This window comes from Syngnathus scovelli, chromosome 11 (genome assembly GCF_024217435.2).
Source record: "Syngnathus scovelli strain Florida chromosome 11, RoL_Ssco_1.2, whole genome shotgun sequence".
In the NCBI taxonomy this organism is placed as follows: Eukaryota; Metazoa; Chordata; class Actinopteri; order Syngnathiformes; family Syngnathidae; genus Syngnathus; species Syngnathus scovelli.
This window is the reverse complement of record NC_090857.1, coordinates 3,293,838-3,321,239: the sequence shown is the minus strand read 5'-3', so window position 1 is coordinate 3,321,239 and position 27,402 is coordinate 3,293,838. Positions and strand designations below refer to the sequence as shown.

Here is a 27,402-nt window from a genome sequence, read left to right as displayed (position 1 = left end):
TTAAATGCATTAATATTTAATTTTCGAACACGTTGTGAAAGACCACATGAGCACGTACAAAGGACCCCTCGATGAATATGCAACCATCTCATAAATATTTCAGCAATCCAATTCCCTATCCGATGGTTGAGTCACCGGAAAACTGAGATGATCATGATGAGAATTAAAAAAAAAAAAATTCTGCCAATGTTTACTTAAGAAAAGTATAGCACACACTAGTACTTTCAGTCATGTATGAACTTCTTTTTAGGTAAGTAGCACACGAGCGATTATATCAGGTTCATCTAACCCGGGTTAACCTGGGTTCGATCGAACCCTAGGGGTTCAGTGAGTTGGTCTCAGGGGTTCGGCAAAGCACACCTGATTTATCAAGTCAATTTGTGATGACGCATATCTGAACTGGTCTCGCAAAAGGCAACACAGCAGAAGTCACACTGATTTGCAGGTATGCCATTTGTTGTGTTGTGTTGATTTTGTGATGTTCATACACGGCTCATTTTGTGCTCCAGTAAAAAAAATCTATGTCTTGAGTTAGAATTTTTTTTTTTTTTTCACTTAAGAGAGGTTCGGTGAATGCTCATATGAAACTGGTGGCGTTCGGTACCTCCAACAAGGTTAAGAACCACTGATCTATATAGTAAGAAGGTGCCACAAGTGCTCACTTTGATATTGTATACAACATTTTGTCAACATTTTGTTTCAAGATGTCTGTTCTTGGTATTGGATTTTATCAAATAAACTTCCCCCAAAAAATGTCACATATTCCAATGCGACTTATATATTGTCACGACTCATCAACATGTGTATATGTTGCCATAGTTTCAGTTTGCGTCGCTGTGTACTCGCCCCTCCCCTCCTGTCTGTCCACAATCTATGTAATCACCATCATCTGCCTCTCGTTACCTGTCTTGTATTTAAATCCTGTCTGCCCCTCACTCCCCTGTCGGATTACTCTCGTCTCTTGTCTCGTCTGTCGTCTTGTCTTTCTGTTTCTCTGCAATTTGGTCTGTCCGTCTGTCGGTCACCCCTGTCACTCTGCCTCCATTAAGTTATGTTAGTTTGCCGGTTCTGTTGTTTTTTTCCCCTCATCCTCCCTTCCAACTACCTTTTCCCTCAATAAACCCTGGTCCAAGGTACATTTGGTCGCCCAGCTCCACTCCAATCCGTGCATTCATTATGCATTTTACGGCTGGGGTACCTTGTACTCTAGAAAATACGGTAAATCACTGTGCACCATTTTTACCAATTTCAAACCCAGGTTGAGAAGATATTTGCTACACACGCTTGTAGAAACGTGTGAAATTGAAGCAGCATTGCAGGAGACGTAGTATACACACACCCACACACAGATTCCAAGACAGCAAAATTGAAGAGAAGGTGGAAAAAGGCTATGATCCAAAAAGAAAATCCCTCACTCACTAGTGGTGCGACCCCGTGTTACTATTCGACCCTGTACTGAATTTGCTCTACCTCACTTTACACATAGCGATATCTGCTCTATCAATCATTTGACAAAGTTGTTCGGACAGAAATTTTATTGTCAGGCACGGTCCATACAATATGCATAGTGCAGGCCTGGCACAACTCGTGAAAAATTCAAGACGGCTAGTGCTTTTTCCTCCAGCCAAATCTATTTCACTGACACGTGTGACATGTTCATGATGGTTAAATACTGGTTCACATATTCAGGATTTATTGTATCCTTTGAATGAGACAGCCTCGCTCGACATGTTTGACTAAAATGCCTCCCAGGAAGAATCACAGGCGTACTACAAAAGTCTTTGCTGGGGGATTTTAGGAAATCACACCCACACAAAAATCCCAGTAAACCTTTCAGAGCCCACACGCTGATCAAGTAGAACAATTCAGTCTCGGGGTATTATAGGTGCGTTAATTGCAATGCCTTTCTGTACGGAGGCGTCAAACTGCCAAAGAAAAACGTTTTGGGCTGGTAGATACCTTAAACCTCAAATTTATTAAAATACGTTTAAACATACTTGTAAGTATGTTTGAACTAATAAACACTGGTATAATGTAAGTTAAATGCAAAAAAAAATAAAGCAATTAATGTGCAAGTACCCCATGATGTTAGAAAACCCCCAATTCCAATGAAGTTGGAAAGTTTTGTAAATTGTAAACAGTGATTGACAGGTCTTTTTTGAGCAATATTCCACAGAATACAAAACAAAGACAAGAAACACGTTCTATAAAAGTTGAGACGGAACCAAGGTGCCACTTTTGCTGTAGCCTCTCAAATGTTCTCTTCATATTGATATTCTAATAACCCAACACCTCCCCATTAAATACTTTGCATCCTCCAACCCATTTCAGGAAGGTCATGGTCAGATCAACAATTTTTTTGTTTTGCTTTGCGATTAACTGCGTTGGAGAGGAGTGTCGAGAGAAGAAGAGGAGAGAAAAAGATGTAGCAGAACCTTTCAAATGACCTTTGGAGACAGACACTGTGGAATCACAGCCATGGCATTTCAAGCAAGCCAAATTATATTTAGAAATGAAAGGACTAATTGCAAGAGAGAGCTTCAATTCCCAAACCTCATTATTTATTTTGCGAAATCATTATTTAAAATAAAGTTTTAATTGAGAATGCATCATCTATTTTCCTCCTCTCTGATACAGTCTCTCCAATTTATTTGGCATTGTCGCTGCTTATTATTCTTTTAATGGCGGCCCTGATGTTCAATTTGATTCGGCTTGCTATATATGTACAGTACGCTATGGTGAATTGCTAATAATGTATTTTTCATACACCAACTCATTTGTTATTTTTTGCTGTGCAGTTAATCCCGAAGGAACATATTTTTTTCATGACCTTTGCGGTGGCAACCTTTAATGCTTTTAAAAGCATAGATGGGCAAAAAGCTTTTTAAGCGCTTACTTTTGTTTGAGCTTGTCTCACCTTAGAGTGCTCTACCCTCGTGATTGTGAGTTCCACCTTGCCTGGAATGCTTCTGAACCAGTGCCTGCTAATAGAGCTTAAAAAAAAAAAAGAAATAATTTAGATTATTGAATGAATGACACGAGTTCCATAGGTGAAATCATCTCTCAAACCAAAAATCGCCAAATAGACTTCAACACGATGAGGCTCAAAGAGTCGCAGTGAGCAGATCTTCAGATTCTTTCTCAAAGCTTTAACCTTTCCATCACTGATTTAAAGGTACATCTAAAGGCCATACAAGTTTGAGCCAAGATTAAATGATTATTGGAAAATTCCTACTTGAAATTTTGAGGTCATGTTCACTGTGCCATTCAAGAGTTCGTGTGTTTTTTCAAAATATTTCTGCCCATAATGGCTGTCAGTCATTATTGCTACAATTTATAAACTATCTCCTGCAAAGAAATTAAGCGTTTCATTTGCAAGTCAACACAAATTAGACTTAAAAAGGTTTGCAGACGAAAGGAAAACAAAAAGAAAATTGTCTGATTAATTAGGATTTCTTTGTTGACACCTCTCATCATCATCATCATCATCATCATCATCATCATCATCATCATCATCATCATCATCATCATCATCATCACCTCTCCCCAACTCAACAGGGTGCTCCCAATTAGAACCAGTAACACCTGCTGTCCTAAGCTCAACAAACTTTTCAGCACTAGTCTCGTCAAGCTGGGTAACTACTTTGCAAATTAAACCTACCTCCCGGATTTGGAGTCATCCAACCGACTTTTGAATCAGAGCCAATTCCAAGTCTCGGTAAGTGCCGTGAGCTGTGCAGCAAACGATGAAATGTTGGGTTTGCTGCAATACTAAGCCGACACATACTTGCTGTTTGTGAAGATGACCACTAAATAATCGGACCTACCTTACGTATGATAAAATAGACACGACCGACTGATACAGAGAAGGCAAAAAAAAAAAAAGGAAATGACATGACACAAATGAAACCATGTTATCTTTGTGCCAGACCATTCAGCTTGAAGTATTTCGAGTTCCTTACCATCCGAAGCAATATTCAAAAGAATCTTTCCATAATAATGAGCCCTTTAGAATGTCAGGATGGCTTTTGTCATTGTGGTACAGCACCGGTCTGAGCAGCACCGAGGATTATGTGATTGCACAGGCTCAAATGGTTGCTCCGAGTTACAATTATTAGTTTGTGACTTCAGGCTGAGGGGCTACACAACTCCCACATTGGCTTCCCCTCCCTTCCTCTCTAACACCCAGCCCCACCCTTCCAGTCTCAAACACCTTTCTTTCCTCACACCAGCCCTTGGTGAGATATTAAGATCAATAGTTGCAAACAAGACACCAACAGAGAAGCTGTTTACTAATACTGTCTATATTGCATTTCATTATACAACTAATACTACTGGACTTTTAAAACTATAGTGTGTCCAAAACACTTAAAAATTCAAACTACGGCAGTCGAGAAAAACTAAACTCATCATTCCATCAATTTACTCTGTCAATTTTCAACTGCTCTTTCTTAGTGAAAAGACATGGAAGGGTTTCTTTACTGCTGTGGAAATCAGAGACCACTTAAGCTTTTGCCACCTGGAACTATTTGTGACTTTCTGATGAAAAGCATAGAAAAAAAATTTGAACACTTAATTAAAAAAAGTGGGGAGGGAATTGGAAAAACATTCACGTTCCCTGAATGTATTCAACTCAATTGTATATATAATATTGTGCATATTTAAATAAAATATTTGACTTTGCAACACGCAATAAATAACTAATAATAATTAAGTTCGTACATAATACTTAAAGCAGTTCTGGTCGTGACATGTGACATATTTAGTGTTGATGCAGTTTGTTATCTTAGAGTATCATCAGTATGCCATTATGAGCGTGTGACTAAGGGCTCTTGGGGTTCTGTTTGTTTACAACATGAGGGAAGATTGATGCAAAGGGAGGGAAACACACAGTCAAATATATTGACTTTTTACTGTTTACATCTTACGGCAGCCTCCGTTGCAGAAACATACAAAAGACACAGAAGTAAACGTTTGGAAATGCAAGCACGTGCTGCCAATACACAGCAGAAGCGCAATAGATAGCACAGTCATTTAACAAATGTCAGCATAGGGAATGGCGGGGGTGACATGAGTCTAGCTTAAGTCTGCAGATAATGAGGTGTCTGGGGCCAACGTGTGGAGGAGGTGAATGTGTCTTCTTTTCATGCAATTCCCTAGTTTCCATTTACAAATATATATATATATATATATATATATATAATTATATATATCTATATCTGTATCTATCTATCTATCTATCTATCTATCTATCTATCTATCTATCTATCTATCTATCTATCTATCTATCTATCTATCTACCAATCATTCCTTTGATTGAAGTTGAATGTGAGATATATTTTATGCAGCAGGTAAAGAGCTGTACAGGTGTTTGACATCACCTAAGACAGCCTGGCCATTAAATTAACGTGTAATCTTCTCTTCCATTATGCATAAGGGCCAGGCGAGCCTCGTTAAATCTGTGCCACCAAACCATTCGCACATGAGCACACACACACACGGACACGCGCACACACCCACACAGCATGTCACTATGGTGCATGCTGTCCTTGACTAGGTTGTGACAGATACTGCAAGAGGCAGAAGCAAGTCTCAGCATAATATTTGGCCTGCACACTCACCGTTAAAGTGTTAAGATGAGGATTTTCTTATAGGCGTTAATTATTACGCCTGGCAACTTGCCCTCTTCAAGAGGTCAACATGATCTGGGTGTGACTGCAGTGTGATATTTCAAGACGTTCTATCTGATAAATCCCGACGCCCGAGCAGATTTTTAACTGAGGGTAATTTGATTTCGGAAGAATGAATGACCAAGTGCGCTAAGTATTATTGTGTATCTGCACGTGCTGCTTGACTGGTGACAGAGATGAGTCTATGACAGCGACTGCACCAGAACATATTGTGCATGGTCTGCCTCTCCATCTGGAAGACCATGTTTTGATTTTCACTGGTGCAGCGACAGAGGGCTGACGATTCACAATGGTTCAAAGCCCAGCTGCTTGATTCCTCCCAAGTGATGGACTGTGCGCTGGGAACACAGCTCGAACTCTGGAGGCTTCCATCTGGTGCCCTGGACCAACCTTTTCAGCAAACTGGCTGAGACTCAATCGGAGCCTGTTGCGCTGGCATTCTCGTTCTCTCACGACTCATTTGAACTTGCTTGGTTGATACCTTGAATTGAATTTGCCCGCCTTTGCCCATGCAAACCTTTTGTAAACCGGGCCCCAGGTGGTTTCACATTATTGAAACATTTCAATATTTTCTTCCCGCTTTCATTGCTAAATATGCTAGGTAGTTAAAAAAAAAGAAATAATCTGGAATTTATTCAGAAAACAGAAATCACTGTGCAAGGTGAGAATCATGGAGCTCCAGTAGACCATGAGATTTTACTCAGCTATAAAACCTCCAAGTCCAATTTATTGTATAATTTACAATGGTACATTAAATAAATTATGAGGATACAATGATAAGATAAACAACCATGAGTACAAAGCCAAACCACTGAAGTTGCATGAATGTATAACCTTTGCATGATTGTAGATTCTATTAGCCATTTGACCCACATAAAAGACTGTCTACTTAATGAGGAATATGTTTGTGTACCATTTATTGTGCTAGTTGTAAGAGAAAATACAGTGCATATATGGTGAATTAAGTTAGCACTGCTGACCATTAGTGAGGTTTGGAAGTCCAAGGCAATTAGGTGTCCACTGGAGGTCCGGATCCGAAACGTACCACCCACCACTGTGGCATGGTAATGAGACAAAGTTAAATAATGACATTGTGGTTCTTTGATATGATGGTAAATATTCTGGTGCCATTTTATGAAAAAAACAAAAAAAAACACAAAAACAAATTGTCTGCTTAGAGCATCCTATGAAATATTGGACTGAAATACCATGCCGGATCATTTTAGCTACTCAATAATTAATAATTCCTGGAAGGTTGTTGTCAACTATCCCCGAGGAAAGAAGGGATTTCACTCAAGGACTTCTCCTTGCTGGGAGCATGTATGTTGTAAAAAGCAAGTGAGCTTAAAGCTGAACGTTATTTTAATTATGTGATGTATTGTAGGCAGAGCAAGAGCTTCACCAGCTAGGTATAAGTTCTTGGGTGCACCCTGACGGTAAAGGGTTTGAACCCATGTTTGGACCATACAAATGAAACACCATAGCCTGACTAAGTTGAACACATTACCGTAATTTCCGCACTATAAGGCGCACCGGATTATAAGGCGCACCTTCAATGAATGGCCATTTTAAAACTTTGCCCATATATAAGGCGGATAGAATAAATAACTCAACGTTGCTCAAACGTTAATGCAATCACAATATAGTAACACTCGAAATAGTAAAAACAATAACAATATATCAATAAGTCAACGTTGCTCAAACGTTAATATCACACAACACACAAAATAAACACGTAAAGCCATATTGGTCCATATATAAGGCGCACCGGATTATAAGGCGCACTGTCGGCTTTTGAGAAAATTGGAGGTTTTTAGGTGTGCCTTATAGTGCGGAAAATACAGTATTTACATTGTTAAGTGTAGAGTATTAGTCACTTAACACTGGGTCTATCTTATTTTACCGTGTATTGTTTTATCTAGTTGAATGTTCCGAGGAGTTCATGCCCTGCATTTTAGAAATAATAGATCATAAAATTATTGCTAATGCTCTTTGCATCAATGAAAAGTAGGCCAAGGGCGTCGTGGGACGTTGACATTGCTCCGGAGTATAATCTTTGTCTGAGGGTGCCATGTACAGTACAGTAGGTCTCATAGTCGAGTCTCTTTGTTCACCGCAGTGCAGTGATGCACCGCCTCACACTCGACTCCTGGCAGGGCTTTCCATTCTGCCTGTCAAAGGCAAACCTGCTTCAAACATTGATGTGGGCTATCAAGTGTCCTGGAGACTCAGATTTTTTTCCTTCCAGTTCTGCTTGAATTTCGTGGATCAGTAAATCACGTAACGGGAGTAAAAAGCTGTTCTTCACAACGCATGTCTTTGCAAATTATGTTTCAATTGTATTATACTGGGCGTGGATTGAAATGTGCTTTTGCAATCAATAATGTCAGGTTTTTTTTTTTTTTTTACTTCTTGACCATAGGTCCTTAAATGAGCCAGACATCTGTGGGAGGAATTCAAGACAAGTTTGAAAGAAGAATCGTCTTTTTCATACGCACACACGGACATGAAATTTGTCACGGTAAGCACACACTTTTTGGAGCAAGCACTGGTGTGGGAGGCTACTTGGGAACCCAAGGGCTTGCTCAAGGGCACCACAGCCACATTTTGAAATGGGCTCCTCACTGTGGCAGGTGATCATTTTAACCACTTGGCCATGGCTGTGCAAATGAAATCATAGTAATGTGATAACCATAATGTGTTTACCATATATACAAACAAGTGAGAGTATGTCTTTTCAAATGTATTCTTATTTTACAAAACGGTACATTGATTCACGGGTCCGATTCTCATCTCCCTCTCGACTATGTCAAAGCCTCCTCGAGCAAGATACACAACATCATCAGTGATGCTAATCAAACACTACACCGTAAATACAAGATGATCACACATGGTAGGGACTCAAAACAACCTAAAAAAATGTCATCCCTGAAAAAAAAATCCAAACATTGCGATATTAAATTCCTCCCTTACAAACATTAGCTTTAAACAAAGGCTCAGTGTGAGCCTGGCCTCGGTGTGTTTGCTGTGGGAGGACAATTAATGTCAAAACAGTGTAGCACTACAAACAGACTTTGGCTTCACCCCCAGCCTGACACGGTTACAACGCACCAGCAGGCTTCAGAGCCCTTCCTGGGTGGAGACACATTCCATGAGATTGCACTGCAACCAGACGCCTCTGACTAGCCCTCTAATGAGGTTGGGGATCGTCAACAACCTTCCCTGGTGCATCTCCAGTCAGGCAGCGCGTTGCTTTCTGCACACGAGATTGCAGCCCTTGAGACTCGTGGGCTTGATAATGTAATAACCGGGACCTCGGCTGGCCTTATTAGCCAGGCTAAAGTAGGGTGGCCAATATTCAGCAACACTCTCATTAAATATTTGCAGCAGAATCTATGTATACTCGCTATTTAAGGGGCACGTGTTGGTCTGACATCAAGAGAATTTTTCACAAGACTGGCCGGGTCAACTTTTTCTGACACCGGACGAGAAATACAGAGCAGCAAATACCCCAAAGGTTTCCCATTTGCTGGAGGGAGACTTTTCGCAAAGAAAAGAGAAGCAAAATCCTTTGGTGGACTGACTTATGTGCCACAGTCGGAGACAAAAGCCTTTGTTGCAAAATGTTTGCCTGAATACACACTATACCATGAACAATTCATTCCAAATATTCCACATGGTCGAATGAGGCTGACACAAAGGTTGACTTTAGAACACGAGGCAGTTTTCTAGCCGTCTGCTCGACGGTTAAACAATAGAGACAAATTTAGATTTTAGCATTCTTGGAACCTGCAAGGCAAATATCAACTCATCACAAGTGTGATTTAACTTGGATAAGAGCGACAAAGGCCTTAAAATATGCAATATTATTCTTAACGCCAGGAGAATAACATCAGCAGAACGTTTATCGTCAACCTATAACGGGAGACGTAGATTGTTTGAAACAGATGTCTTGACGGAAGCTAACTGTCATTCTTCTGTCAAAACAGGCAGCTGATGTCAAATTATAGCAGTTAGCATCCACTCATCACACTTGAAATCAGATCGTTCTTTGGGTGGGCTTGTTCTGTCAGCAGCAACTTGATACTTCTGATTTTACTTTTCGAGAATCCCCCACTGCCTCCAGTGCAGGTGATGTTCAGGACAGACTGCAAATGAAGCCACCACTGGCCAGCTCAACCATATCACTCCCGTTCAAGCGAGTGCCCGTAAAGATTTCATATTTTGTATGTACGGCAATGCATAAAGCTGCGGGTCAGACGGCAAAACAGTTTCCGCTGTTAATAAGTTACAAGCTACCACGATACCATCTGACTGCTATAATATCACGCTCGTTAAATGTGTGACAACCCGGTGTTGTGTAAAAGGTACATTTAATAGTTGTGTACTTTTTGAGGTCAAAATGGCATAAAAAGTTTTGACTTTCCAAAGACTACTACAGGCTAAACTGCAATGTGCCGCTAGGCCAGCATTAGCGTAGTTGCTATCAAAGTTATGCACAAGTAACCAAAATGAATCAAGTTGAATGACAATATGTTGGCACCTGGATTACATTTGTAATTTTTTAACAGAGACAACTCTCTCGAAATACATTTTTAAGGTAAACCTGGACTTCTCACGAAAGATTGTCCATTCCAAATACCATCGATAAAATGTTCCAATACTGTATTTATTGTCCATATCCTATCCTTGCCCACACCAGACCATCAGCAAACCACAAACATGCACAACGCCATTCATGCTGTCTGCCATCTGCCCAGGCGTATAGTCAAAACCGGGATTTATTTGTGAAGAAAACAAAGTGCCAGACGCCACGGAATGGGAACATTTGTCCCAACTGCAATCACATTGAAAACCCCGATGAGGACAACCACTCTCTCCGAGAGTTTATGCACAACGTCTATGGTTATGCAGACCGATTGTTGGAGCAGATGTGCGGATGGCTCGACTCAGATGGTCTCGGAAATATAAGTTCTGTGTTGAATGATGGTCTCAGTAGGATATACTGTTTCTATTTTGCCGTGAGTGGTGTGTCAATAGAGCTTATGGTCCTCCTCATCTTTCTTGAGTACTGTGCAATTGCAAGGGTTTCACACAAGTACGTATCTGCTGCTGTGTGGTTACTATGCCAACATGCTACATATGAAGGTCTTGGACCAGTGTGGTTTTTGAATTCTTTATGTCCCCACAAGTGGGGAATGTGCAGTTGCTTCATTGATGGATAATTTTAGTAATGGACCAGCATTGGGTTTGTTCCATGTGCCACTTCAGTTAAACAGGCCAATATGTCTCAAGGCATGTGTGCCATGTTTGGCTCTCTCCTCGACTCCACTCAGAAGGTTGACAGCAGAAGGTGTTCCTCACTCTAATGTTTTTGCAAGAACCACACGTGTGACAGTTTGGCCATTTTACGCTTGCAAGCGGAGAAAACCATCAGCACCCTGTGTGGTACAGAGGTGCTTGAAAGCAGTCTGACCTACGCCGCTTGCAAGGGAATATTTATTGAGAGAAAGCAGGGTGGTGGTGAGAGTGGGGCTTTGGGGGTCATCTCTGCAACCTGGCAGAGGGTTCTAGCTCTTTGTTTTACAAGGTTGTGGAAACATAAACTTAGTGGAGCACTTTCGATAACTAGAATGTTTCCACATCATTTGGAAAGTTTCAACAACTGAAAGTGGAAACTTTCCAGAGTCATGGAAAGGTGACAAAGTTGATGATTCTAGTCTACATTCCAACATAATCATACGATCACAATAATTTGTCAACCCTAACAGAAGGTGTGGGCTGTGTGATTAGACTGCAATTGACACATGGCAGGAGGCGGTGTTGGTGTGAAAAGCAAAAATCAAATTAATTCAAACCAGCCGGCATTATCAAGGCTGTATATTCTCATGTATGAATCTGGACTGTGTTCTTACAACATCTTGTGTGAAGAACATCAAAGCTTTTCCTTTTCTTCTTATAAAATATATATATAATGAGCACAAGAGTGTGCGTTTTCTGCACTATTTTCATCCCCTGGTGGAACCAGTGTGCCAGAACTTGAATAAAACAATTACTCTGAAATTACTGAGCCACTCTACAGTAAGAAATATTAATATATTTTTATTTTATTTTGCAGCTACTGTAAAATACTGCTGCTGGAGTGTCTTAATACACGCCTCACCCATAAGTCTTTTTGATGTATGATGTTTTGCACATGGAAAACAAGTGTAACTTTGCTGAAGGGGCAATTACGCTTGTAAGAACAAGCACCTTGCTCAAGGGTATGAATAGGAGTCGCTCCTAAGATTCATCTTCCTGCTGTTCCATCGGTGCTCTATTGACCTGCCACAATATCCCCTGCTGACACAGGAAAAAAAAGGGGACTTTAATTATATTCAAAAGACAATTTTCCGAGAAAATAATGCAATACCCCGGTGGCAAGGGGAGCTCAAAGTCAAGGGGAATATGAAAAGAACCTGAATTCAAAAGTGTTTTTATCGGGGAGTCATCTCTTTCCCCTTTGTAGGAAGGCATTCAAGAATATTTATGCTGAATTATACACCAGGTCGCTATAATTGGTTGCAATCATTGTCGTGGGATCTATTTGGAATAACAAACAAGCATATCAGCTGTGAGGCTGCAACGTGTGACTTTTTTTTCCTCAACCTGTGTGCCTTGTTGGGGTGTAATTTATAGAACACAAATGGTCTGCAGAGGGCGACCGAGACGAAAAAATGTAAATACGCAGGCAGGGAACTGTAACTCTTAGTTTTACCACCAGAGGGCAGCAGCGCATAACCTTCATCGTTTTAATTGTGGTTTGAAGGAAGGGAGCATTCTGGTGGCAGAGGAGAGGGAAGTCTGGGTTTCCTTGAATGGAGTCAAGTAACCCCACGCAATCATATAGCCGAATAATAAATTCCATAATTGAAGTCCAGATCCTCAGGAATGCACTAGGGGGCACCGCCGCGTCCAAACTGATCACATCAATATAATTTCCCAAGGTTTTCATTTATATAAGTTTTGTCGTATTTATGTCTGAAGTGGGAACAGAGTACAAGACTTGGAGCTGGTATTCTAATTCCAAAAGTGGCCAGGTGCTTTGGTGTGACTCTGGTTTGATGGGTGCTTTGGTGTGACCCCGATTTGGTGGGCGCTTCCTGTGAACACAAGTGGCGAGACAGAAACTCAATTACTGGGGAAATGGAAATCTGCTGTTGTGTGACAGTGACTGTACGAAGTGTCTCGCGTGCAGGGGATGATAGCATCAAAGTCCCCCTTTATTTTGTGTGATGAGCAAGATATGCGGCATCCCCACACAGCTGCCCCGGGGGCACGCTGAAGTCATGCACTTGTCACACACGATGACAGGAAGCCACGCTGCTGAATGCACTCGGCCGACGCATTCATCAGGTCCGACAATAAAACTGGTCAATGGCGATAATGAACAGAGAGCATTAGCATTTTCCCACCTACCTGCAGAGTGCGGCCTGATCTATTCTTGCCTGATAACAAGCTCGGCAATTCATTTGGCGAATCCATATTGCTTTTTGTTGGTAGGGGTTTGATGCTGTTTGGAATTCAGATGGAACTGACGGGGGAAGGGAGGGGAGCGAGCTGTCTGGAAGGTTACTTTGGTGGTGTTGCTCAGTGTTCGTGCTCCACCCTTGATCCCTAGAGACACAACAAAGCTACAAGACAGAGCAGCAAGCAACTTCTGTTTATTTCTGGAGGCTCATACAAATTTAAACACTCGCGTATTTGTTTGTAAATGTAATTATTAGAAACTCCCACATTTTGCGGAATGCACTTTCTTGGTTGTGCTTTAGACTGTTCTTAAAATATGAAAGTGTAAATTATTGGAGGATTTTCTCTTGCTTATATTTTTACCTACCACGGTAATGGCAATTAGCTGGATGCTAACTTGAGCACATTCACCCAGCCCAGGTATTGTACCAGTGTTCATCAATGTCCCATTTGAATAAAGAATACTAAATGAGAATCAAATGTGTGTCTACTCAGGATTTAGTTGCATGGATAGATTTCTTAGTGGATTCTTTTGTGTTTCTCCCCGGCTTCCAATTTTGTATTTTTGCACACGGCAAAGAATGTGTAGACAATAGCATGTGCTCTGTCCTGATCCCCCTAAAACTTCCATTAAAGCATTTAAAGGGAGCGAAGAGTTCAATCTTCCTACTGGTGGCTGGTCTCAAATGTTAAAACCGCCCGGCTCTCACCGCTGCCAGACATTTAATGAGATGCAGCCAGATTGCTAATTGACTTCCTGAGTTCCATGTAAGCCTTATCGCCATGGTAACAAAGCCAGCCACTTGTTTTTCAGACTCCCATTGAAAGTTTTTGTTGTTGGTTTACTACCTAATATTTTTTCGGGGGGTCATTATAGCTCATCTTTGTGCTCTTAATAATACATTGGTATTGCTAAATCCAACATAATACGAATAATGAGGTCCAATCGGTTCAACATACTGTGACACAAATTATAAGTGGGAAAGATGTATTAATCAATCTCATCGGGTTGTGCGGGTGGGGGTTCCTTTGAGGTGAAGGCCATTAATAGCGGCTAGTGTAGTCGAAGAGGGATCGTAGCGTGTTGGCGTCTGGCTCCCCGCTGACACTAACACAGTCCTTTCTGTTCTCTGTCAAAGTGACATCAGTCAAGCAGCCCTGAATCACTGCTGCTCGGCTCTTTGACGGCACATGTGCCATTTCCTCTGCCTCACTGACAAGACCCCCAACTCCTCGAGATCAGGTCACGTGTCCACATTAGACGGGTGACAAGATCTAGGATGTCTCATCCCAATGCAGGAACAGGAAACGGGCAGTAAATTGGGACAAGGAATAAACACACTTGATTTACTTTGGCTAAGTCTGACGGTTAAGCGTACTCTATAACTGATTGGGTATGCTGCAATGTTTCAGTGACCACTTTCTGCACACGTTTCACACACACAAAAAAAAAGTTACGATTGTATAACCGATACCTTTTTACCAACGTTAGATTTCAACACCAGAGGAAGCCTAGTCTATATTGTACATGCAATTTATTTGTAATTGCAAGATTCAATATATAAAACCAATATGTGTTTTCAATATTTTAGTTACACTTCTGAAGGCTCCTGCATACAATTCAATTGAAGTGGATGAAATAACTAACACTGTTCTCCCATGGGCACAGTTACATTGCCGCCATACCCCCACCCCACCGGAGCATCATTTCTCATTCAACCCTTGCCAAATGTTCTTCCAGTCAGGCATGCTCACTAGTGGCGGAGAATGAATGAAATGGTGTCATGGTTTTTCTCATGGTGCTGTTCATCAGCCTCTTAGTCAAATAATTAATAATCATAATGATGTATTCCTTAATTGTTGCATCATATTGGAGATTGTACATATTCCATATATGATGCAGTCATTTGAATAAAAGCAGGAAACAATTACTTGCATGATCGGCCACCCATTGTGTTCATCCAATTCCATAGCAATGTCGTTATCAAATAATCAAATCACATTCATCTTCGAGAAGAAAGCCCTCATTTCTCTTCTCATTCACGTCCCACCCAACATGGTCGATTGCATTCGTGAAATGATTTCATCTCGAAGTCGAGGTGTACGAAAGAAAAGCCGGAAAGGCCTCTCTTGTTCCTGCTACTTAAATATGTATGATGGTGAAATGAAGCCAGCTTCTATTGTACAGATTTGTCTCTTTATTCTCAACAATAAAGACAACACATTTGCAGACTGCTAAATAAATTATCTCCTGAGTGCGCGCTAAGCCGCAAAAGACAACTGTGCCAAACACAACAGCACATATGCAATAAGAACACTTCATCTTTATCACTGAGTGTGACAGTTATATTACGGTCAGACGGGGGGGTAGCGTATTCCCCATTCCCTTATTTGTAAAATGACTGACACACACTGGCACTAGTCTCCGATCCTACTCGCATTTTAGAACGGCAATATGTGCATTGCTATGGAAACAGATTTCATACAGCGAGCCCCCCCACCTACCTTCTACTAGACACTTGTGAATCTCCCGACTAATATCTAGTCTGCCCATGCTCCTTGTTGCTTTCATGGAAAAGGAAATGAACATTGTCGCTGGAGAGATGGCACGATCTCCTAAGAAAAACACCCCCATTCCACCTGCTGCTGATATTAATTATGGATTGAAAATAAGGTTGTGGTATGCATTGCTAATTGATGCAGGATGCAAAAGCAGCTGGGAAGCTAATATGGCATTTATTTGGATGAAATTGAAAGAAATCTTTCTTAAATTTAAAATAAAAGCAGCTTGAAGATGCTTTTGTGCTAAACAAATTATATATTGTGGAGTTGTGCTTCTTGGGGTTTCCTCACCGAACACTGCACTATTGTTCTGACCTTTTGCCAACATAATCCATCTTCATTTTTGATGAAAGGCTATATGTGACTGGTATGGAGTGGTGAGCAACACACAGCCTGCTTATTTACTTCCAGCTCATTTATTCTCATTATGCAGCCCAGCAGACATCAGCGAAGGGATTTCAGTCCCGTAGTGTTTCAACGCTGCGGAGAAAGAGACAGCCAGAAAGAGAGAGAGAGAGAGAGAGAGAAAGAGAGGGAAAGCAAGCGCACGGAAACAAACCGATGGGGGTGCATTCATTCTCTGCATGTGAACTTTGACACCTTTGACAGAGTTTGCCTCTGTTTTCAGGCTTTTCAATGGCACCAGCTCCATTCTTTTCTTCTCGGACTGCCCTGTCTGCGGGGGTGGTGCTATCATTCCAAGTTGTTTATATCCCAGTCGCAATTCTTCTAAAATATTCAATGTAGTAATCTGAATAATGTTACGTAACCACTTGATGGCTGCGGTCAGTTTTGGGGGCAAAGAGAGTGAGCGGAGGAGCGGTTGTAAAATAGGTCCATGTGGTTTAACTAAATGCAAGAGTATCAAAATAAGTTAAGTTTTGATATGCAAAGACGAGAAAGCAACTCATTGCAAAAGTTGGGGTTAAATCACAGTTGATTGTCAGACTTAAGCGTGAAAGTCAATAAAGTACAATTCCCACAATTATAAATATTCATATAAGTCAGTAGCAAGAATAGCTCAGGTTCCAGTAAAACATTTAACACCTAGACATGAAGAAGTCCCCTCTGAAAAAAAAAAAGGAAGCAGATGCTCCACAAATCTAATTTGTTCTGATGAGAGCACTCACATAGAAAACCTCACAAAAGTATCTTTTTACATGTGTGCCTCATTTAATCCATTATTTCAAACTGATTATGATAAACCATAATCAGATTTTCGCATCTGTTCGCTCCCGTTTTTTGTCAAACTACAGTATCACGTTTCCTTTGTCTGGTGCCGACTATGAACCCGATATAAAGAGACAATGCAATGTAGATCTTAAAAGCTGATATCTAATTCAACATTTTCTAGATAAACATGTTGTAGTTCAATTTTTTTTTTTTATCTTTAGTCAAATATTGCCAATGAACAAAATAAGCGATACAGACAATTTGTGTTGTTTTTCCAATTAGAGTCAGTCATGCACCCGTCGTTATTTCCCTAAGGACTAAGATGGACTCGGAAGCAAATATGTTTGCACTTTTTAAGACAAATGTCTTTCCTGGATAATCCCAAAGATGGATTTATATTCAACCCTTATGCGGTTTTGTGTAATCAACACAGTGACTCAGTGAGTGATGGGAAGTGAACCTCTTATTACTCGCAACGGTGATAAAATCTAACCACTATGTCATTTTTCAGTTGGGAATCCGTTCAATTTCTCCAAGAGTCTGAGGTCACCAAATTGATTGTTCTCTGTCCTTTCCTGGCTGCTTCTCTGATTCAAAGATTTGTTAATGATCTGATGCGGTCAGAGATGCTAAAAACAAACATCCCGTCTTATCATAAAATGACACGTTTATGTGTCAATTTACTGCAAGTCCAAAAAGTCACCTATTCAGTGTATTGTTCGAAGCAGGTAGTTCCAAATTGAGGATAAAACACCACATGTTTGGTAAACACTTATTGACTCTGAAAAGCGGTCCAATTAGCTGATGGCAATTATCTGAAAGACTTCAATTAGCTGAGTTTGATTGGATGTGGGGATCAAACTGCACTTAGAGGTTACCATGGTGATCGTATCTCCTTTAGAGTTATTGAACGGGACAGTGATTCAACTGAGAGAGCTCCTCTAGAGCGTTACCTAACTCTGAAACACCACTTACGAATTATTTCCTGTTACATTTTGAGATAATCTAACATGGTGAATTTGATTAATCAACATTTGTTTGTTGCAACACACAACATATGTCCATTCAGAACCACAAATAATGAATGTGCTGCCAACAGTCACGTATTACAGAATCTGTGATTGGGAAAATGAAGCTTCAGATTTCCTTTGTGAACCAGATGTTTTTTTTTTTTTTTACTTCTCTAGATGGCACTGTCTTAAAGCTCTACGTTTAGACTGACAACACAACAAATGGTTCATGAAGCAAATTTGAAGCTTCGTTTTCCCATGACTACCAGTTACAGTTGATATGTTGCTTTAGTTAGTTTGTCTTTTTTGGGCAAGTCAACAAAATACAGTTTGACAGAGAGTCATGCTATTCACATGAATAAAACCAATTTATTTTCAATTCATCTCAAATGTTTCAACGGGTTTTATATATAAATAATTTCCCCAATTGTTTTTGTTACTCATTCATGTTGCAATATTAGATTTATTACATTTTCCCACTTTCAAAATCAACCAATGAAGGCATCAAAAGAAAAATTATAGGTGGTTTTAATCTTATTGTGTTGTGAGTGTGGATTTATATTCACGTTATTGTTCAGTGAAGTTCATTCTGAAATACTTGTTCACTCCCATCTACCAATGAACGGCATCCTCCTCATCCATTGACGTTAGCGCTCCCCTCACTGCACCTCTGACCAGTAAAACCTGCGCATTCTAACGTCGCTGTCACTATATATTTTTTTTGGGTGGGGGTCTTTAACCCGGTCACAACGTGGGGAAGTTGCCCACTGCTTTTTCTGCGTTGCCATGGGGTTTTTCTAAAACCTATTGACTGCGACAGGGTCCCCGCTTTTATTTGAGTCAGTCTTTGTGGAGGCGGAGGAAGAAACTGCTATTACTTTTTTTTTTTTTTTTTTCTTCCAGAGGCGGTAGGTGGGGGGGAGTGGCACAAGCAGCATCCACGAGAGGAGGAGGGGAGGCTGGTCCACGGCTCAGAGCCACTCACTGCAAGCCGGGCAAAACGCCGCTGAATATCCATCTGCTCTGCTTGGCTGGTTGGAGGGATTTTAGCCAACTTGGTGAAGGACTGCCTTATGTTGCACCTGAAGGTTAGTTTCAGAAACTGTTATTTTCAAATGATAATGCCTCTGGATGTGCTTTTCTTTAAAAAATATATGTAGCTGTCACTTTTTTTTTAAATGATGCTTTTCTTGCCTGTGAATTCATGATCAATAAGTTTCATTCTAAGCATAACTTAATATTGTCATTCGATTGTGAAAATACCAGAAACTCGCAAGTTTGACAGAGTGAGAAAGTTAATTGAAATAAATACACTTTTAAGTAGACGAGGGCTTTTTTTTTTTTTTACCGGTTGTAATTGCGTGACAAGATCACAATGATTGATGAGATTTTAGTGTGTGTGATTAAAAGCACATTATATTGGATTGGGCTAGCGGTGGTTGCTGAGAGCTTGCTGTAATTGATGGGGATGCGTGTAACTGTTGTACACTCAGCTGCCCTTGATAAATTTATAGACCTGATTTATCTCACTTGCTTAACACAACCTCATTTCAGATGCTGTCATGTTCCTGCACTTTCTCATTATTAATGATGCCTTTAAAAACAATCACAATATTTGAAGTCTCTAGTCTTTTTGTTTTCAGTTGTTCAGGACTCAACCTGTGATGTTTTTGCTTTCCTTTCATAGTATGCAAATTTCCAGAAATTTAATATAGCTAATCTACTCCCGCCCCAAATGGCTGAATTACTTAACACGTAGACCTTGTGAAGGTCAGCCTGACATTAATTAATGTCATCATCTCAAAGCTGCTCTTCCAGTGGAGCAGATCCTATTTCTGCTCATAAGCACACATACACAATAATTACCTGGAAGTGAATTTGTAGGCCAAAGACAAGAGCTTGTAATAGCACTTGTCATCACACACGCTCTACAGCCTCTCACTATTCAGGGCAGTGGTGCTTTGTGTCCAGAAGTAGGTCGACTCTTTCTCACCAACAATTTGAGCAAGAGCCAGTAATTGGACAAGCAAAGTGTCCTGCGTCTCCCAACGAGCCCGCGTCAACCGGTCCCCGGCCTCTTAATATGCAGCTCCAACCTGATGCATTTCATGGACCTTTTCATGCTTTGAATCAGTTAGATCACAAAATGCAGCCAACAGAACATCCTTTGTCACGGCAGACACGGCTCGTTTTTCATATCTTAGCAGTTGGCGCACTCGATTGTGAATCAAATGTTTCCTTCAAAGTCGGGAAAACATCAAACTTCCGACTACTTCAGAGGCTTTGCAATGTTTGCTCTCTTTGGTCCGTACGCACAAAAACTGAAAAACACACAAGCTAGTGTTCCAAGTGTGCCTCACTTTTTGTGATTGCGCAACTTCCCAAACAGCCTCTGAAGGTGAACGTGCATTGAAGATGTGAGATGAAAGCAGGCTTCACCTGTTCATGCGCTGTTTGCCTAGCAACAGACACACCTGTGATTACAGTCCGTGTGTGTTTGCTCTCACAGGCATTGCATTGTGTTTGTTGTTGTAGCTTTTGTCGATAAGAAGCAACAATAGAGTAACCTTAGAATGATTCATGCTTCAGCGTGATGTGGATGTTCCAGTAGCTTGTAAAAAAAGGAGACGTGCATGTCTCTATTATCACCATGGCAACCGTGAATCACCTGCCTTAGTGGTCTATAAATGTGGCAGAGCAGTGCGGACACTTTGTGTGTTTGTGTTTAATAATGTTACTCATGGGCATTTTGAAATTAGGTAAATTGAGATTATTCTTCCCGGTGTGATTGGCGGTAATATCAAGTGACATGTGGCACCGAGCAAGTTCCCTGACCCGGCGTGAGGTTCAGGTGGGGCTCCAGAGCTCCAAGCAATTATAGCAGCGACCCGTGCACCCAACTGCAGGCTTAGAGTGCTTTGGCGCCGTGCAATACCAGAGCTCTCTCCTTTCATGATCGTCACAAACCACATCCACAAAGAGTGAGCGCGATAAGATGAATTGAAGGATTTGCCTGACTGCATTCTAGCAATGTGCATATTTATCAGCTATATTTTCGGGATAGCGGAGTGAGTCCGAGAAGACCTGGAAGGGTGCTGGAAAATATTTTATGGCTGAATATCGAGGTTACTAACAGAGATAAAATAATAATAATACATTGAAATGCTGTGCTGTCATCTTGAGCCTAAAACAGAACCATGGCAGGAATGGACACATCCATAAAATTCAATGTTTATGTAAAAAGCAGTGTTGTACCCCCCCCCCCAAGGAACAAGAAAGACGACAGCTATGCCCAAATGACACTGGTGAAAGCAAAAATGTGCAAGTTGACTTTGGGACAAGTCATGCATGCAGAGGGAAGGCGAACAAAGAACATTGGAATAAAGGTGACAAATGTAAAGAGTAGAAAAGAGGAGCTAGCTTTGTGTTCAGTGAAGGCTATTGTGCGCTGGCTTCTTGATAAGGATCCAAGGGGACCCCTGGGACATGCAAGTGAAGGGCACTGAGGATGAGGGTGGACATACGTGACAGACAGGCGGCGTGGAGGATGAACTCGACCCAAAGATAAACGCCCCTCATATTATTCTCACATTCTTTGGGTGAAATTGTTCAATTTTATCACAGTTATTCCGTCCGAATAAAGCTCTAAAGTTGGTTTAATTTGTAACATCCATTTGAGAAATTTTAACATCCATTCATCTTCCGCTTGTCCGGGGTCAGGCTGCGCTGGCTAATCGGACTTCCCTCTATTTCATCCAGTCGTTTTTTTAACGACGAATCATTTTTGAGGCTTTTAAAAGACAAAGGTCATCCTGCACAAAACCTGAAAAAAAAAAAACTGTATTATCTGTTAAATGCATATTACGCCGTCATTTTTGGCAAACACAAAGTTGACGTTCATTCGAACCGGATCACCGACTGCAAAGTTGTCATGTCATTCTGAAGGTGCTGCGACAATTAATGGGCCTGAAATGAGGTGACTGCAAGACGGGGCCGCTTGTACAACCAAATGCTTCCTGTGGGACTTCATTAATACCTGTGATGCTCTCATAGGTCCTGTAAGAGGATTGTGATAGGAACCCCAAACAGGCATAGATTTCTGTCGGCCATGTTGGTTTGGTGTGAACATGAAATCTTGGTGTGAGTTGCTTTGTATTAGCCCAATGATACTTGTAGCTTTCACACAATTTTTCTTTTTTATATACGTGAAGACTTGCAAACAAATCAAGCTTGATTAGATTCATGAAACTAAAGGCTGACCAATTTACTAATTGGACAATCACCTGAACTGGCTTTGTAATCCGTATTTGTTTAGGGTAACAGCAGTCCCATTGACTCGTTTAATTTATTTGAGAATTCACGAACAACCGATGACCTAATCTCTTCATCCTAATTGGCAGAGAGGATTGGATAAAGCTTACTAACAACCAAAACGTTCCGGATGGATCCTGTGGCAGAGCTCTGATAATTTACTGCACTGCCGGAGTTTGGATGTTTTTTAGATCCATTTTGCTTTAATTTTGCTTAAGCAGTTTGCCAATGTCAGACTGGCCTCCATAAGTCATTTATTCTTTCCTAAGCATCTCCAACTAAGAGCTAGACTTCATTTTCTTTCTTGCTCAAAGTCAATCCAGCCTACATCAAACAATTGATGAATGAAACAGTCGTGCCAAACTGGGTCGGATCCAAATTCATTCATCTCTGCAGAGCTCCACATTTTTAAAAGTGTGACCCCTGCTCCCATTAACTGCACACTGGTGTGACCTTTTGAGTTTTGTTCCTGCAAAGAAATATGCTTCTTTCAAAAATATGTTTGTATGATCCCAGAGAAGTTATTTTGTTGGTCTCTGGAAAAAAAATGCTGTAAATCTCACAATACATTGTTTATAGCTGGGTGTTCATCTTTTGATATGAAATCACTATGAGGAGATATATTCCATCTTTCCGACTTACACTTTCTGAGATGATGTCATCTTCTTGGCAGGGACATTAAAGCGGTGAGTCAGAGAAGAACTCCACACCTCCTTGAAAAGTTTGTCGTCACATTTGCATTTAAATTGACTTCTCTGACTTTTTGAGTGACTTTGCCTCTAATTTTCTTCTTTGATAACAGAAGATGGATTAATATTCATTGACGAGTTAGTCCAACGGCATTTTTAGGTAAACCATGGACATCCGGTGTTTGACAACTTTTCTCAGAAATGCAGATTCACTGCTACTCAGTCATGCTTGACTGCATTGCAGTGGAATTATTTGTCGCCCGGCAAAAAATATTCACAGCAGGGAAGTTTTCATAATTCAGATCACAGCATTGCTTTTTAACGATATTTACATTTTTTTGGGGGGGACGGTGGACTGGCAGAGATTTCTTTTGTTGCAAGACAATATGTACAGTAACCCTTTGGGTATTTTATTTTTTTATTTGACGGCAGGTTGTGAAATCTGATTCTAAGCAATCTGTGACGTTAGACCAGATGTGCTAAGTGTCACTGAAAGGGTAATCACACTTTATATGACATTGATGTCGCTTGTAATAAATTCCTTTTCTGGGAAGAAAAAAAAAGTCTCAGCAGGGGTCACCATAAATTAGAAGGGGCACCGAGATCTTGGAGTGACAGTTCCGCTGTGTGTTTTCACAAACCCAAAATAATTGATGCACGTTATGTTGAGGCCTGTCACTTTTCTGACAGTTGATGAATTCACGGGTGTCTGCCCTGAAAAATAAACAAGGGTATAGCTGATTTTTAAAGCTATTTTACACCTCAGTAATCACTTGCTTCAACTTGCTCACCCTAGTTGAACCCACACTTTGCACCCCGTGTCATGGAATTGCCATTATCCACTTTAGAGTGTGTGGCAGTTCGGCATTTGGCATCTCATGAGGGCCCGTTCACAGTTTTTGACTCCCCCAGGGTGTGTATTCTTGTTGAGCTGCAGCTTTATAGGCCCCTGGGCTGTGCTGCGCGGTGTAACTCAGCCGCCTTTTGAAACATTAGCGTCACATCCACAAGTAGAGAGCATTCCCTGTTTCCCCAAGCTCATTCGCAGATGGTTGTGCCTCTTCCTGTGTGCCGGGCTACAAGTCTGCCTTTGCCGCTTAGGGCCCGGCTCCATTAATACCACATGAAGGCCTCTACGACTTGAGCGCCTCTTTTTGTTTACCACCTGCAGGGTGGCTGGATCGTAGCAAGACTAGAAAGTGTGGCAAAGGGTTCACTCGGCTGGCGTCTTTCTGCGGAGATCGTGCAAGGACCCGAGTCTCCTGCTGCTTGGAGCATATCATATGGCGTTCCTCAGAATAACACAAACATGACATGTTTTACAAAACACTCATTTTACAAAGCTGTTTAGATACATATGAGTTATTTCAGGGCTGTGTTTAGTTAGCTCAGTCCTGAAAAAAGCAGACTTTCTTTTGAGGTTTGGAAATAATTAGTGAAAGACATTTCTGCTGTTTGTCTTCCAAGAAGCCTCACAGGAGAATATCAAAAGTGTCAATTAAATGACACCTCGTTGCGATAAATTTTAGAAAACAGGCATCACCTCAAATCTATTTTATTGATCTTGAACAATCCTTATAAGCGAAAACCACATGAAATGGTGTTTGCTCTGCCTCGGCTCAGTAAATGCATCTGCAAAGCGCATGTTGAAGAACATTTCATGTTAGAGACGCCGCTACCCGCAATGCAGACCACAGCAAATCCACAGCCATCATCATTAGAGCTACAGAGCTTTGGACACTAATGGCTATCCCTGTAGTGCTGCCTCGGCACATTTTGATGCTTCATCTGAGACTTCACGGCATGACCACATGAAATTGTTGAGGTGAATTCATGGTCCGTGTCATATACTGGAAAGCAAAGAGCTGGAGTGTGCAGTAAACATGAGTTTCAACAACCTCTTGAAATCAACAAAGGAGACTAATTGGGGACTTTGCCCTCATTTATCTTCTTTTAAGAGCTGGAAAACATGGGGTTCAATATTGGTGGACACACAGGAAGCTGTTTTAAACTGGGGGGATGGGCCGGGTAAAACGGATGGCTTGTGGATGTGAGAAAAATCAGGATGCATCCTTTGCTAATTGAATTGGATGATACGTATTGTGGTTAACAGAGCATCATTGATGATGATCTGCTCTGCGGCTATGCTCTGTCCTACCCGTTGCAGATCAATACTCATCGTGTATGAGATTAGTCACCCATATAGAGTCGAGGTCAGAATCCAGTAGTGCATCCATTTGGATCTTAAACTCAATTGGTTGTCTGAGTTTGCAAAGCAATCTGGGTCAAAAGGTTGTACAGTTGGTCATTTGTTTACATTTAGTAGCAGAACACATGTTTTAGATTAAAAAAATAATTTAGAGCCTATTTCGGCTAATTTATTGAAGTCTGTCTTTTTTGGCTGATACAATATTGGGCAATGTCCTAATATCGGTCAAGATATTAATCAGTGCATGTATATTTCAGTTAAATTCCTTGCAAATTGGACAGCTTAGATTTATATTAAGTAGAAAACAAAATCCAAAATCTGAATGATATTCGGCTTCGATCTATCTAAGGTTGAAACAAAAAATCCAAAATCTGAATGATATTCAGGTGTGGTTTTCAAAAAAATGAGCTCAACATGAAATCCGGCAATTATTAATTATTATATTTACGTGGGATGCCCAGACTTGGGTACGTGGAAAACAGAGCAATTGCTAAACCTTCCATTAATAGACTCTTTCAGGGGACACAGGAACAAATGCCTCCATTCATTTGTGTCCAAAATGCTAATGCCACTGCCATCGAGCCTTAACACATTTAGAAGGATTTCCCGTTTCGTGACAGGAGATGGTCTGCATTAACTGAGATGGTCTGCATTCACTGTTGTTGCCTTGGGACTTCATCAAAGACAGACATTTTACTCTACAACTATTAAAACAAGGCAGATTGTTTGCAGTCTTCCCGCAAAGATGCATGCAAGCATGGATCACTATATTGTCAACTGAGAAACATCTGTTTAGAATGTGGCAATGATGCTTTCCCCCATCTGACCTTGCAAAAGACAAAACCGAAATGGTTCGTGAGGAATTAGTTCTTTGCAACCACTACATATTGGATTCATGTGTCTTAAAGTTACTGTAATATTAACTGAAAATTGTGCAAGAATCATGACAGGCATCCTTCAGTAATTGCAAGGCAAAGTCATTACTTCTTATCTGGATGTGGAGTGGAAGTCTGGATTCAAGCTTGCAGAGATTGACATTGTGTCAAGCCCTCAAAAGGTAATTCCATTCTGGCCGACCTGTGGAACACACCATGATGTTGTCGAATGACTGTAGATAAGACAAATGTGGGCTCATATCGAACCAAGACTGACCTTTATGTTCAGAAAAATAGGCTATAAATAAGTAAATTAGTTGTGTGCAACAAGGTGACAAACTACCTTTTGGAGATTGAGAAAAAGGACAAGCAGTACAGTATACATAAAAATAAAGTAATTATATTGCTTCTGTAAGACTATTTCAAATGTGTTTAGATTTAATCGAGACACTTGTTTAAGTTGATTTTAGTCTAATTGCTACACTCCATCATGTATGCTGTACATGAATAAATAATGTTTTTAAACATGTCTTATATTTAATGTCTGCCTCTATAATAAATCCAAACGAGCCTTCCCTGAACACCAAGTACCCTGAGCCCGCTTTCATAAAAAAACAATAACGAAAAGGACAATTATCATGTATGTGTAACCGATGAAATGGAGCTTGAAGGAAAACATAATGTGAGTTTGGTTGCTGGGCATTTAATTTAAATGTGCCTCCAGGCAAATAAACCTGACGTGAGCTAATTGGCTATCAAGAGATGCTCGGAGAAGAACACTCGCAATGTTCCCACAGCAATAAGATTCATTTATGAAATGCGCGGACATTAAATGGCCTAATAAACTGCAAAGACGGACTTTCTTTTAATTAAAAATAGGAAAAACAATAATTCTAAACACAGCAGTGTGATGTTTTAATAATCCTGTTAGCCCACACACGGTCACAACTAGACCTCCCCAGGTTGTCTTTATGCAGCTTCCGAACGGAAATGAAAAAGAAAAGTTGGCCAGTCTGTCTTTTGACTGTGTGTGTAAAAATCACACAAAGCCGTGACCGCGCCCACCACGCACAAACACGTGCACACAATCAGTAAATCGTCTCAAATATTGCTCCGCCCTTCATCTTTCGCTGCGCGTTCATGTGAGACGTATCCCGGCGACAATTTCCACCGCGGGATTAGCCGTGTAGTGTGACAGGCCTCTTATCCCTCATGGTCGTGAAGGCTTGACCCAGGAGGTGTGTGGAAGCAAGAGCCTTGAAGGGCAGTCCTTAAAAGGCTATTAGATCCTCACTGCTTATTATGAGCTTGACTCCAAATGAATGGCCAGCTCTGCTTGTCTTTGTCATAAGACCATAAGAAGGAAAAAGCTTG

General features: G+C 40.8%; 1 protein-coding gene and 1 long non-coding RNA gene across 6 annotated transcripts in view; both read left to right on the top strand.

The window, feature by feature from the left end:
- Positions 1 to 3,519: 3,519 nt before the first annotated feature.
- Positions 3,520 to 13,412, top strand: LOC125977367 (uncharacterized). The gene is made up of 3 exons (XR_007484609.2): positions 3,520 to 3,718; positions 8,113 to 8,211; positions 13,233 to 13,412. It is a non-coding gene; the product is annotated as an uncharacterized lncRNA (long non-coding RNA).
- A 5,459-nt stretch (positions 13,413 to 18,871) lies between these two features.
- chl1b (cell adhesion molecule L1-like b) overlaps positions 18,872 to 27,402 on the top strand; it is a 35,249-nt gene continuing 26,718 nt past the window's right edge. For all 5 annotated transcript variants that reach the window (XM_049733417.2, XM_049733415.2, XM_049733416.2 and 2 more), the window contains exon 1: positions 18,872 to 19,032. The gene's annotated coding sequence lies outside the window, so the exon portion shown is untranslated. The remainder of the gene's footprint in view (positions 19,033 to 27,402) is intronic.